At 39.7% G+C, this 12,426-nt stretch overlaps 1 protein-coding gene across 1 annotated transcript in view; it reads right to left on the bottom strand.

The window, feature by feature from the left end:
• pde3a (phosphodiesterase 3A, cGMP-inhibited) overlaps window positions 1-1,687 on the bottom strand; it is a 53,638-nt gene extending 51,951 nt beyond the window's left edge. The window contains exon 1 of the mRNA XM_036577026.1: window positions 1,660-1,687. The gene's annotated coding sequence lies outside the window, so the exon portion shown is untranslated. The remainder of the gene's footprint in view (window positions 1-1,659) is intronic.
• Window positions 1,688-12,426: the final 10,739 nt, after the last annotated feature.

Genomic DNA, 12,426 nt, shown 5'->3' with positions numbered 1-12,426 from the left:
TCAGACCATACCGTATTTTTTTTTCCCCAGAAAAGGCAGCAGGCCCAAGGTATGAAACACAGGGGTTCCTGGAGGGTCTGGGACCCCCTCTTGGACTGCTAAAAATCGAAATTCTAGGAAAACCCTGAAAATGAATTAATTATGACATTATGCTGTCCGTTAGGCAAATAGACACTGAAATACAAATCCAGGGAAATGGTCATTGTTTAGCAGCTTCACCCACATTTGGCGAGCTTCTGTCTTTGGTGTTCTTGGCTAACTAGAGTTGCAGCCCTGGTCTGCCTCTGGGTGGTGCTGTAGCAAACTGGTTCACTCAACTGGTCCTTTGTTGGCTAGCAACTGTAACTACGCCCAGGACACCTCTAAAAAACTTTAGAATGTGCCACAGCATAATTGTAACTAAAAAAATTGCCCAACTTCCCAAGAGATTGGTGGAAAGAGTAAATTGTTATTCATTTTTCAAATTGAAGACAAAAAAGAAGACGTGTAAGATCTCAATAAATGTGTGGAAGAGCACATCAACAAACAAGAAATTAGCATTTCCAATAGAAGAATAGTTAAACCAAACATTTTGTTGTATTTGAAGCTAGCATCAGTGCCTCTACGGCAAGTGAGTTAGCAGTCAGTCAACAGTGAAGTAGCCAGCCAACATGGGACCCCCGAATATAAAGAGGTATTCCACACACTGAGGTCTATACCTTCAAGCAGTATGCAGAATGCAGTTTCTTTTTCTTGTGTCACTGTAAAAAATCTAAAATCTCTATTCACACAAAAACTGGAAAGAAACAGGAGCAGCAGAGGCTTTCCAGCGTGCTTAAAAGCTTTCTCTCTCCCAAATTTCAGCTAAGAAAGCACAATATTTGGTGAGGAACACATGATTAAAAAAAATTTTTGGTGGCCACTTTAGTACACCCTGATAAGCATGGCTCCATGTCTTGTGAACGAAAGCAGAAAGGATGAATGAAGGTGAAAAGGTAGTGGCAGGGCCGACAGGCGTTCTCCTACTGACTTCGGCTCGCTAAGTGACAGACGATGTAATCTTCATAATAAGTCAGATGATGCACTGCTGCCTTAATTTAGCATGAAAGAGATGCTGCCTGCTTCTAGCATAGCCTCCCTCCCTCTCTCAGCACCGTCAGTTGAGAGAGCCAGGCGGTGGTGTTCAGCTGCAGCAGTAGCAGGTGAAGGAGGGGCTGGAAACAGACCCCGAACCCTACTGCACGCCCATTACGCCTCTAACGCCTTTTTAATAATGCAAAGACTACAGAAGGGCGAGAGCTGGAAATCTCACGCATACTCAGCAAAGAGGCCACCACTACATTAGCGCTCACTTCAAAATGATTCATTCATAACTCGCACCACTAACCTGCACAGATCGCCCCCACACCCCAACGCTCTATTGCTTTACTTAATTATTGGGAATGGGCTGTTTTTAATGGCGGCTTTAAAAGTGGGAATGCACACTCAAATAATAATGGATCAAATCAACAGTAGGTACAAAGTTTACTTGTCCCCATTTATTTATCGACTCAGCATGTGTATACACATCGCAGCGTGAGAAATGCTCTTTTGGTTGAAATAATGGAATCGAGCCTGCTCTTCAATTACATCAATTACACTTACGGCATCAGGCAGACCCACTTATCCGCATCAACTTACAAAAGTGCTTTGTCGTCTATTCAGAAAGTGTATCCTAGCTGGTACAAATAGGTTCCAAAGAACCTTTGCGCTAAGCCCCTGCCTGAAACAAAAGCCAGAGCTGATACCTAGAAAAAAGATACAAAATATAGAATTAAGACAGCATTAAGTGCAACACAATACATTTCAACAAGAGCTAGATTAGTGTTTATTTAAGTGCTTCACAAAAAGATGGATCTCCAGGCGACATCTGAAGACAACGAGGGACTCCCGTGGAAGTTCATTCTACCATCTAAGTGCTAGGATAGACAAGAGTCTTACAAACAGACAAAGATATATAAGTGCACAGTTCAAGGTGGAGACCAGGACAAAAGATTCACCATTTTTATATAAAAATCACAATTTAAAAGAGATCTTAAAATCAGTCATTCAAAACTGTCATTTTTATTGTTGCCTCACCATCAATGATGTCTTAACAAGCCGTCGATGTCTATATAAAAAAGTGTGTGTGTGTGTGTTTGTATATATATATATATATATATATATATATATATTTTGCCCAAATTTTTTAGCCCCATGCGGTCATACACAATCTCACTGAATTCAGAAGATATCACTCCTGCTTTTTCTCATTTTTACACGTTAGCTGCACTGCCTCATCCAACCTGGAGGAGGTGCTGTTCCCATGATAAACACATACTGAATGGAAGGTCACAATGCCCTAACACCAAGCGCTGGCTGGAGTGGTTATAAAAAGCTCTCGAGCATTGGCCTATAGAGCAATGAAACTGCGTGCTCTGGAGTGATGGAGTGCCATCCAATACCTTTGCGATAAGTTGCATTTGTAACCTGGAACAAATCCAATATTCAGCTCTTGTGGCTGAACTCAATCAATCCTCACAGCAATGTTCCAACATCTAGTGTAAAGCCTTCCTAGAAAAGCAGACGCTCCCTTTTAATTCCCTGTTAATACCCTTGATTTCAGAAGAAATGATGAATGAGCAGGTGTCTACAGACATTTGGATATTATGGGTCAGCTTCCTGGACAGGAACTGAGCCAATGCTTAATCTCGGTCAGGGATATCGACCCAAAGTATATATAACAGATTTGACTGACAGAGTATGTTCCTATCTTCCTATGATAGATAGACTATTTTGACACCGCACACAGGAACACAAGAGCTGACAGATACCCAGTCCATATTCCAGTAACAAAAACAATAGTGCTCAGTAGACCAGTGTGAGGGCCAGAAATGGAGGTTTGAAATTTTAAGAAAGACAGAGTGTGGACGCTTAATAGGCCTAGCTTCACAGTACCACTTTATCTGGGACTAAGATTACATTCAAGCCAGAAAAGTGTTGTTCATGTGAAGCTCTTTGAGATGGCTGTTTCAGGTAAATGCAGGGAGCCTGCTCACATTGAAAAGCCAATATTTTTTAATAAATGTATTTATTTTTAAATCAAGACAAAACAAATGGGTAGATCTTATGATGATGTAGCTAAAAATCCAAGGACCCCTTTCTTGGGTCTTAAAACGCCCCTGCATTATCCTCAGCTCCTGCTGCTTGTCAGGTTAGCTTGTCTTCGGTTTTGTTCTTGGGGGTTTTCAACTGATTCTTAGCCATGTTTCCACGTGTCCCTAATATTCCTGATGTTTTACATCCATCTACCTTTATTTGTTGATGACTGGTTGATGGATTTGTCTGCTCGTCTGAGGCTGATCTCTGCCTCTCAAAACTCATCCAATCAAACTACTTATCTGACTCATTTGATTTTTTTTCTACATAGCATGGACCAATTTTAGTTAAGTAGTTACTTAGAAGATAGACTAAGGTTTTATTGATAATTAAATTATACATAATAACTTAATAGCTTATTTTGTGAACAAAGAAACTGTCAATGCTAGTCAAAGAGTCTCTAACTGGACAGGCGATAGATCCAGAATGCCCATCACTAGTTCAAGTTGTAGGACAACATCTGAGGATGACTTCTCTGCTTGCCGTATTGTATCTTTCTGCTACCTTGACATTTTTCAAGAAAGGCTGCATTCTTGCCTGCTGTTTGAATTATCATTTTATGATTTGAATTTGATGAAAAGTAATGTGTTCAGTCTTGTTTGGCAAAGAAAGTCAACTTTTAAATTTTGCCATGTTTTTGTCATTTCTTGACATCAATATAATTTGAAAAAAGTCAAAAGGGCAGACTCAAACCTGTCGATACAGAACGTAATTCATTATGTAGTATGTAATTAATTATGCAATTACATAACTACATTGGAAAAAGGTTGAAATACATAAACATATCAGTTTACACTACTTTGTAAATTTTCTGTTACGCAATTTTAGTACTGTTCTGTCACAATATGCTTTTCTGGACATTGTCAGTACTTAAAGAACACTGATCAACACTGCTTTATTGAAAACAGAGCATAACTAGTCCTAAGTGAATTTCGTGCAGTTTGGTATGAAAAACATAAAAAGGAATAAAAATGTTACTAAAAAATGTTTTGGGGACAGATCTGCTAAGAAATATTTCACAGATATCTGTACCACTTGACCCCTTAGTACTACTTCTAGGAGCGTCATGTACTCTCTGCTGATCAAGATTTACTGATAAGGGGCCTCCTCACTGTTGCAAGAAAATGCATCTTGGTCAAGTGGATTTCTACATCTACACAATCTAGCATAACTGTGGTATAGAACAATATATAATATCCTCCCCATCGAATAATAATCTTATTTATATAAATAAAGATTAAGAAGTTTTATCAAGTCTGGGGCGAGTTCTTGGGCTACACCAAAGTCGCTACTAGGGCATGTGCTACAATGTTGAAATGGAATGTGTAATGGTGAATGGGACTGTCTTATTGTACCTGTGTGTTACCTTTGGTATTAATGTTGATAATTATTGATTGCAGCCATTATTACTGATGTCTCTTACTTAAACTGTTGGTTTTTTATTTTTAATATATAGCAACTCTCATTGTACTGCATTGTACATTATATTATCATATTCTGTATTTTTTATTGCTATAATAAGCAAGATTGGAGGGAAAACAAAACATAAAAACTGTATATCATAATTGGGATTAAATCCTTAATTGTTAATAGCTAGGCAGTTAATCTGGCCACTAGTTGGGTACATTGACTGATTAGCTATCTTGCTTCCTAGTTATGTTTACTTAGTTGCTAATTCTGGTTGTACTGTGGAAATAATACACTACACTGTTGAGTACAGCACACACACTCAAAATGTCTACAGTTACACAGAATCATGTGTAGAGTCAAGCAAATTGCTTTTCATGAGAGTGAAAAATAAGCAAAAAACCTCTCATTCTGCTAGCATACATGCTAACAACATTAGAACTTGCTACTCGCCCTTCCCTCTAAACAACGTTTACTGTTTTCTTTTATTTACATTTATTTGCCTTAACCTAATGCACTTAATTCACATTCTCCTTGTTGTAAATATAATGACTGTGGAAAATTATGGTTGTTAAATAACTGTGATCATCTCAAGCGCGATTAGGCAATTATGTAATAATTTGACAGGCCTAATTTTCAAATGCCATATTGGTTCTTTTTTTGGCTGTTTCAACTTATCAAATCTTAGAAAACCTAAATACCATGACATGTTGTGGATCAGGAAAATGTCTTCAAGTATCGTGAAAAAAAAGAGGACAACTTATTGCGCCTGCAGACAGAAAAACTCCGAAATCACGAAGGAAGAAAGCATAACAAGTAAAAATATGATGATGGGGCAATCAACATAGTAGACAAAAACACCTAAAGAAAAAATGAGGCAGAAGACTTTCGGTAAATCTGTCTGAAGGAGCCACACATTCAGGAGAGCAACAGAATACCCATATTTAAAGCAAATCACCAAAACTTTCCCTATTTAGGAAATCCGTCTGCTGATGTAACTTCCCACATCATATAGTGTTGGGCTGCACAATTAATAGTTTTCATAACTAAATTGCAATTTGAAAGAGTGCAATTTTTTAATCGCAAGAGCTGCATTTTTAATTATCCCTTACATTATTAAACAGTGTCTTAACAAGTTGTTCGTAAGGAAATTCAACCTCAAAAAATTTAAGCTGGTAGTCTGGTGCACTACATTCAGTGTAAAAAAAAAAAAAGGGATGTGTTGGTCTCCCTGCCAAAACAGCCCTGGAGCTTAAGTTAAAGAAAATAATCTCATTAAAATAGCAATTGCAATATTGGCCAAAAAATTTGATATCTATCACTTAGTAGAGTATGAGTTACTCTACCAGTCCGAGGTCAGAGGTAGTGCGCCTGTAACTACTCTAGCTAGCGTTAACCAGAGCCAAAACAATGAAAAGATATTCCTCTGTCCGCAATGTTACCTTGACAAACTAACATGTTGGCCCATCATCAACAGAAAAATAAAAACTTTGTGAAGACAGCAAGTCATTACATACCATTGCACTGGTTAGCTCTTGTTTTAATGTTAGCTCATTAGCACGTTCGAGGCAGCCTCCATTATTCAAGAGCAGTGACCAAAACATTTGCATTAGCCAGTCGTATTGGTTTCATTTCCACTTAGAGAGGCCCCATACCTCTGCTCATATTTTTGAAAGGAAAATCAACCAGACATTTTAACGTCTAGTTGGCAGTACCAACCTGGGGAGAGCTACGGCCTGCCGCGGATAAAACACTAGCAGCATCTTACTTTATCACAGGTAGTCTGCTTAGCTTACCTCACCTTTAAGGATCCTTGAAAGTCTTCAACATTAGAAAAATGGAGCTGTCTCAGTTTGCTACAGTAAAGGAAAAGATGCCGACTGTACACGGATTGCATTTCCCATGAGTCTTCGCGCAGGAACATAAAGACGTGATGGAAAATGTGGACTTATGCTGTATACGGATTTATGCTGTGCTCGACTGAAGTAAATTTCCCATCTCCAACAAGGGAAAAAGGAAAAAAAAATGCCCCCTCAACTGGGAATTCCTACTCAGAAAGTGGTGATGGTGTTCTCAATTCTGACGGCAAATCAGCACGGCTGCCTGCACAGTCAACAGTAATAAAGAAACACTTCTCTACTTTTAAATTCTATTTGCTTTAGATTGATCAACATACAGATACAGTAGCTGGTTAAATCTAAAACACTGATAATAAAGTTCACTGTTTTGAGAAGGTGAGCATGCGGAGAACACTTCGAAGATCTTCTCTGTTCAAGCCATACAGATATAATTTAAAAAAAGATCCTTTTGGTAAAATGTAACAACCAAAAGCATTCACAACACACTGTTAAAAAGCAAAGTCCAATGTGTTGCAAGTAAATTATCATTTGTTGCAATTTATCCCCTTCCAAACATTGAAAAGTATACGTGCCTCCTGCTCCCCATAATTCTATGCCTATATTTGTGAGCTGCTAAATTTTCATCTCTGCTGTCAACTTTTTTTTAGCATACTAGCACCACCAGCTTACCATGTTGTGTATTATGAGGAATTAATATTAGGTGAATATGTGCTTATTTCCCCAACTATATGTTCCCGGAATCCATTCATAAACTCAAAATTAGTCCGAATATGCATTCCTAGTAGCTGCTTCGCATGTTTGGTGATGCAATAATAAAAAAGAATGACAATCTGACTGGTGTAGTGTCAAGTGTTACTAATTTTACTTCTAAAAAGTAAAATCAGACTGTGACCTTAAAAGGTGGCAAACATCCACACACCAATGCGCGACCACAGGCCTGAAGTCATTGTGTAGACAATGCTGTTAACAGGCCAGTGATAAAACTGTGTGCAGGTGAGAGCAAAGCGGAAACAAGACCAGTCTCCCGTGGTTATTGTCTCGCATCCAGCTGCCTTTCCTCACCCGTCCACACACTCCTTAGAGCACATATGGCCGTAAACATTCTTCTTGAGCTGGTGGCTCCCTCTAAGCTATGTTGGACCACCCAGCATTGTATATCCAAATTGCTATGAACTCGGAACATAAATACGGCAGCAAACGTCAGGGTCGAATTTGCCTCATGCTGTTCAAAAGCTGAGTTATTGGCACTTTGGCTCCTTGTGTTTCCACGTGTGCCCATTTAAGACTCTTCAATCTAAACAATGCCAACGTTTCCTTTCCTTCGGCTTGCTATTAAAATGTCAAGAGAAAACACGGCACATAACCTTCATGTTCCAGCTACGGGCAGAGGGTGAATTAAGGCTGAATAAACGATGTGACAAATCTCTTCTTTCCCTAACAACATGGCCTCTTTAGAAATCAAGTGAGGACAGCATGTTCAGTCAACTGCTCCTGGCCTGTTAAAGGCTCCTCCCTCTGTCTCTTTTTCTCTCTCTCTCTGTCTGTCTATCTTTCTGTCTCTCTCCTCCCTGCCTCCCTCCCTCGCTGTTTTTTCTCTCCAGGTTGCTCCAAGGCGGTGAGCGAGAATGACGTGGACAGAAGCATCAACTCATAGCGTGTCCATGCTCTCTCTGGCAAGGCCTTGTAAGGAATAAAAGCTGTGGAGAGGCTGAAAGAGAAGAGGCTGCCAGCCACATTATGGGCTGGAAAGAGCACACAGTGGACTCAAGTGCAACCCCCACCCCCTAAGTGGCCGTTGCTCAAGGTGGGCTCCGCATCCAGAGCCCTGCTGGCTCACGACATCCCTGCTCTGGCTCTGGAGAGGGCCCTGACCTCATTAGCATAACGAAAGCCACACAATGGGGCTTGGCAAAGTGTTTTAATCACACCCCTCAACTCCCCCTCCTACCAACACAGAGGCTTCAGAAGACAACACATTTACATGTCTCAGTGTTTGGACCATCAACGGCCCACTAAAACCTCACAATTTAAAGCACCTGCAGGCCAAATGAAGCACTGTGAATGGGAATGGATGGGATTATGGCCACTGCAGGCCATTTAATATAGGCCTACAGAATATATATAAACATAATGGTTGCCTATATTTCCAGGTGGATAACGTGCATCCAGTCAGCTTGGAAGCAGCTCAATTTACGGAACAATTTACAAGAAATTCAAACATAATAGACAAAACATTGGCAATAATGGTAGATTATGAGGCTGTCAAATGCACCCAAGTATCTAATAGATTTTACTGTTTTTCCTGTTTTCCAGCTTTCTAAAGCAGGTAGAGCTGCTATAAGTGGCATTAATCCCAGAAAGGGATCCACTGCCTTTGGTAACAGCAGCTGAATGCACTCTATCAGATGAAGATGAAGTTGCTATAGCACTATCACCAATGAGAGCACCAGAATGTAACCTAGGATGGTACTTTGTTGTGTTGTTTGCTTTTTTTAAAGAGTTATTACTGTGTAGAGAGTTCAACATAATGCTTAACATAGGCTAGTTAACAAGCTAACACTATGAGAATTTATACCAGTGGCCACAAAGCAAATATTGTTGCTCATATTTTCACACTTGACAGAAAAAAAATTAGCCTTGTTTGTTTCTACACATGATTCTGGATAATTGTGGACATTTCTGTGAGACTTTAGTTTGACATAAAATGACCACAATAACAATAAATTGTTAATCACAGTTATTACAAACAGTTACAACTGTCTTTTGAGCAGGCAGGGAATGAACTACAACCATATTTCATATTTGGATAAGTTCTTGTTTTACAGTGTGCAGTGGGAAAACATCTTTATAAAGCAAATCCTTTATTAAATGACAAAAATGAACCAGGCAAAAAGTCACAAAGTTACTGACTTGGGAAGATCTGTCAAAAAAATCTGTTTTTCTAATATCTTGGTTAAATAAGTCTCAAGATTAGTACAAAATCCTGTTGTATGACTGCAGCTCTACCTGTATCATCCACCTGGATGTAAGTTCTTTAAATCTGCTGTTGTGATGTAATGCTGATTTTTCCTATAGGTCATCCTATCATCAACAGTGTGCTACAGCTTACAGCTAGAAGCTTGCCCGGTGCAGGTGATTAAAAATTCTGTGTTTGTGTCTTTTCCGATGCTCTAAAGTGTTATCTGCTTTGGCGTGTACCCATTCTTTTTATCTGGAGGGTAAATATTTGGCTTGGTGGTGGTGACATGGGGCCGGGGTAAGTAAGTGGCAGTGAAGTAATCCTCCTGTGTGCTCCCACCAGACAGCCTGCCATTGGCAATACTTCACAAAACCCAGCTGAGCTTCACACCCATAGCCACAACACGTGGTGCTAATGCAGTGTTTTCCTCTCCTCGTGTGGCTTTCAAATAAACTATACCCACTGGAAGCCAGCGCAGCCACTAAATGTCAAGCACAATACCAAGATGCTTACGTCAACATGTGATAAGATTACAGCAGGTCTGTGTGCGTGCTGAAGACAAAAAGCCAGAGTGGAAGAGGAAAACGCATCACCACCAGGTTTAAATATAGTTACTGCAGTTAAAAATAAAGCTTCCAAAAAAGATTTTGGGCTTTGAAGTAAAGTTCTAGGAAAAAACAAGAAAACAGAGCTGTACATTAAGTTCTTTGAACTTTAAAATGGTTCTTTACGTACGTGTTACGTCCAAAATCAACCTTTATTCAAACTAATTTACAATAAAGCCAAACCAATACAGAAATCAGAGATTGAAAAAAAATCAGATGGTAAAAACATTTCAAATGCTAAAGGTTATAGTAAATTTAATAGTAAAAATCAATCAAATCAACTCAGAATAAACTCTTAGAATTACAAAAATAAAAAAAAAATAAAAATGAATAAAAAATAGTTAATAAAATAAATAAATGAAAAGAAAATACAAAACAATAACTCATAATAGTAATAGTAAATGAATGTTAAAATGTTAATGTGACACTAGCAGGGGACATTTTAGAGATTCCTGCCATAAATTCCAGCTTGTTGGTGCACTGTAGCTAAAAGCAGATTTTCCCAGTTCAGTAAAAGCTCAGCCAGAGATGACCAGCCAATCTTTCCATACGGTATACAGTGGGGTAATGTAGGGGTCACCAGTGATGAATCTTAATGCAGAGTGGTATACAGAGTCTAAATATTTCAGAGTAGTTGCAAATGCATATCTGTGTATCACATCACCATAATCCAGAATGGACAATAGCATCGTTGTGTGCACTGGGAAACATACTTTGTTTTGATACAGGAAGCCACATTTTTGCCTCAGCTGTTAACAAGCTGTTGTCAGCTTGTTAACATGGTATTTAAAAGTGCATTTGTTCTTTTTCATATGCCAAGGTATTTGTACTTAGTAACTCTCTCAATGTCAGATCCCTTCAGGGTTGTGATTTTAAAAGTGTTAAAATCAATGTAAGAGGCTCTGGAAAACAGCTTAAATTTAGATTCTCAACATTTACGACTAGTTTATTAATAATTGACAACAGAGGTGGCAATGTGTCACGCTTTCGGGTTCTCCTCCCTTGCCTAGCACGCTCCAGGATTCCATTTCCCATAATTCCAGTCCCAATGGCGTCATCAATCTGAAACGCAATTCCTCCAATCACACGCAACTGCCTCGTTCTCAGTCACTGGAATGCTAATGCAATTCACCTGTGCATTGTTTGTCTCCTCGGTTTGTTCTCCTCATTGTGAGCTATTGCCATTCATTTGGACTACTGAGCAGTATTTCTCTGTTTTCTCTACTTGTGCCTTGAACCTTTTGCCTGTTTTTAGGATTTTGCTCTTTTGGATTTGTCCTTCTGCTCTGTTTGCTTGTGTGTTTTGTTTATTCCGTTTTTTGACTCATGCTTGGTTTTTGGATTACGATACTGGATGTGCCCTGAGATTTTGTTTCACTTGGATTTTTGTACTGGTTACTCTCTCATTAAACAGACATCCATTTTTAAGATCCACGAGTGTCTTGTGTTTGTGCAGCGTTTCACAATGTCATTAATATAAATATTAAATAACACTAGTCTGAGAATCAAACCTTGAGGGAACCCCTTAGTTATTGGTAGTAGCTCTGACTTACTTTGTCCCAGGGCCACACATTGCTGTCTATTGGAGAAATAATTTTGTAGACTTTTTTAAAAGTAGGGAATGGTCAACTATAACAAAGCCTTTAGAAAGACCAATGAAAATAACTGCCTGTTTATTTTTATCAATGACACTGAAAACGTTATCTAAGATAAGAGCAGCAGCAGAGATTATTCTATGCTTTTCTCTAAAACCAGACTGGTAGTGTGAAAAGATGTCTTAAATTGACCATTCACTAAGGATTGTAAGATTTTGGATAAGCATGACAATTTTGAGATTGTCATCCCGCAGTGGGGTCGAGCATGAATGGCCTGGCAAGAGCGCTGTGTGTTGGCATCCAGCACTGGGAAAAACGCCACCCCAGCTCTCTCCAGTGTGAACTCTGCGAAAGCACGTGAGGTAAGAGGGGAGCAGGGGATCCTTGCAAGTGTGTCCTCAAGCTCTTCCAAAGTGGAGAATCTGATGCTCAGAATGATACTTTGAGGCAGAGGGTGGTGCGCCTGGTACCTACTGCTGTGGGAGTTTCCAAAGGCCTCGCTCCACAGCTCCATCTAGTCTGGCATGGAGCAGCTCACCCCCCTTGGATCCTGTACCCTGTCAAGGCCAGGGGTCTTCCAGCTGTGATGAGGCCGCATCCACCCAGGTTACTGGGGTCAGGGCCTGAGCTGTTGCTAGCATAGAATCTAGCAAGTTCTCATTGTCCTTGATTTGGTGCAGAAGCATGAGTCTGCCCTCCTGCTCTGCTATCTTCTGGGATAGATAGGCACAGCTTTTGTAGAGGTGAGTGTAGGCATGGTGAAAGACCACCAGCATTAAAAATAAAACAGCTTTCGATAAGCTAGGCTGCTCTGTCGCTCGCCCTGACGTGCTCTCTGACGCTCG

The sequence above is a fragment of the Colossoma macropomum genome, unplaced genomic scaffold (genome assembly GCF_904425465.1).
Source record: "Colossoma macropomum unplaced genomic scaffold, Colossoma_macropomum, whole genome shotgun sequence".
NCBI lineage: Eukaryota > Metazoa > Chordata > Actinopteri > Characiformes > Serrasalmidae > Colossoma > Colossoma macropomum.
This window is presented reverse-complemented; position numbering and strand designations above follow the sequence as displayed.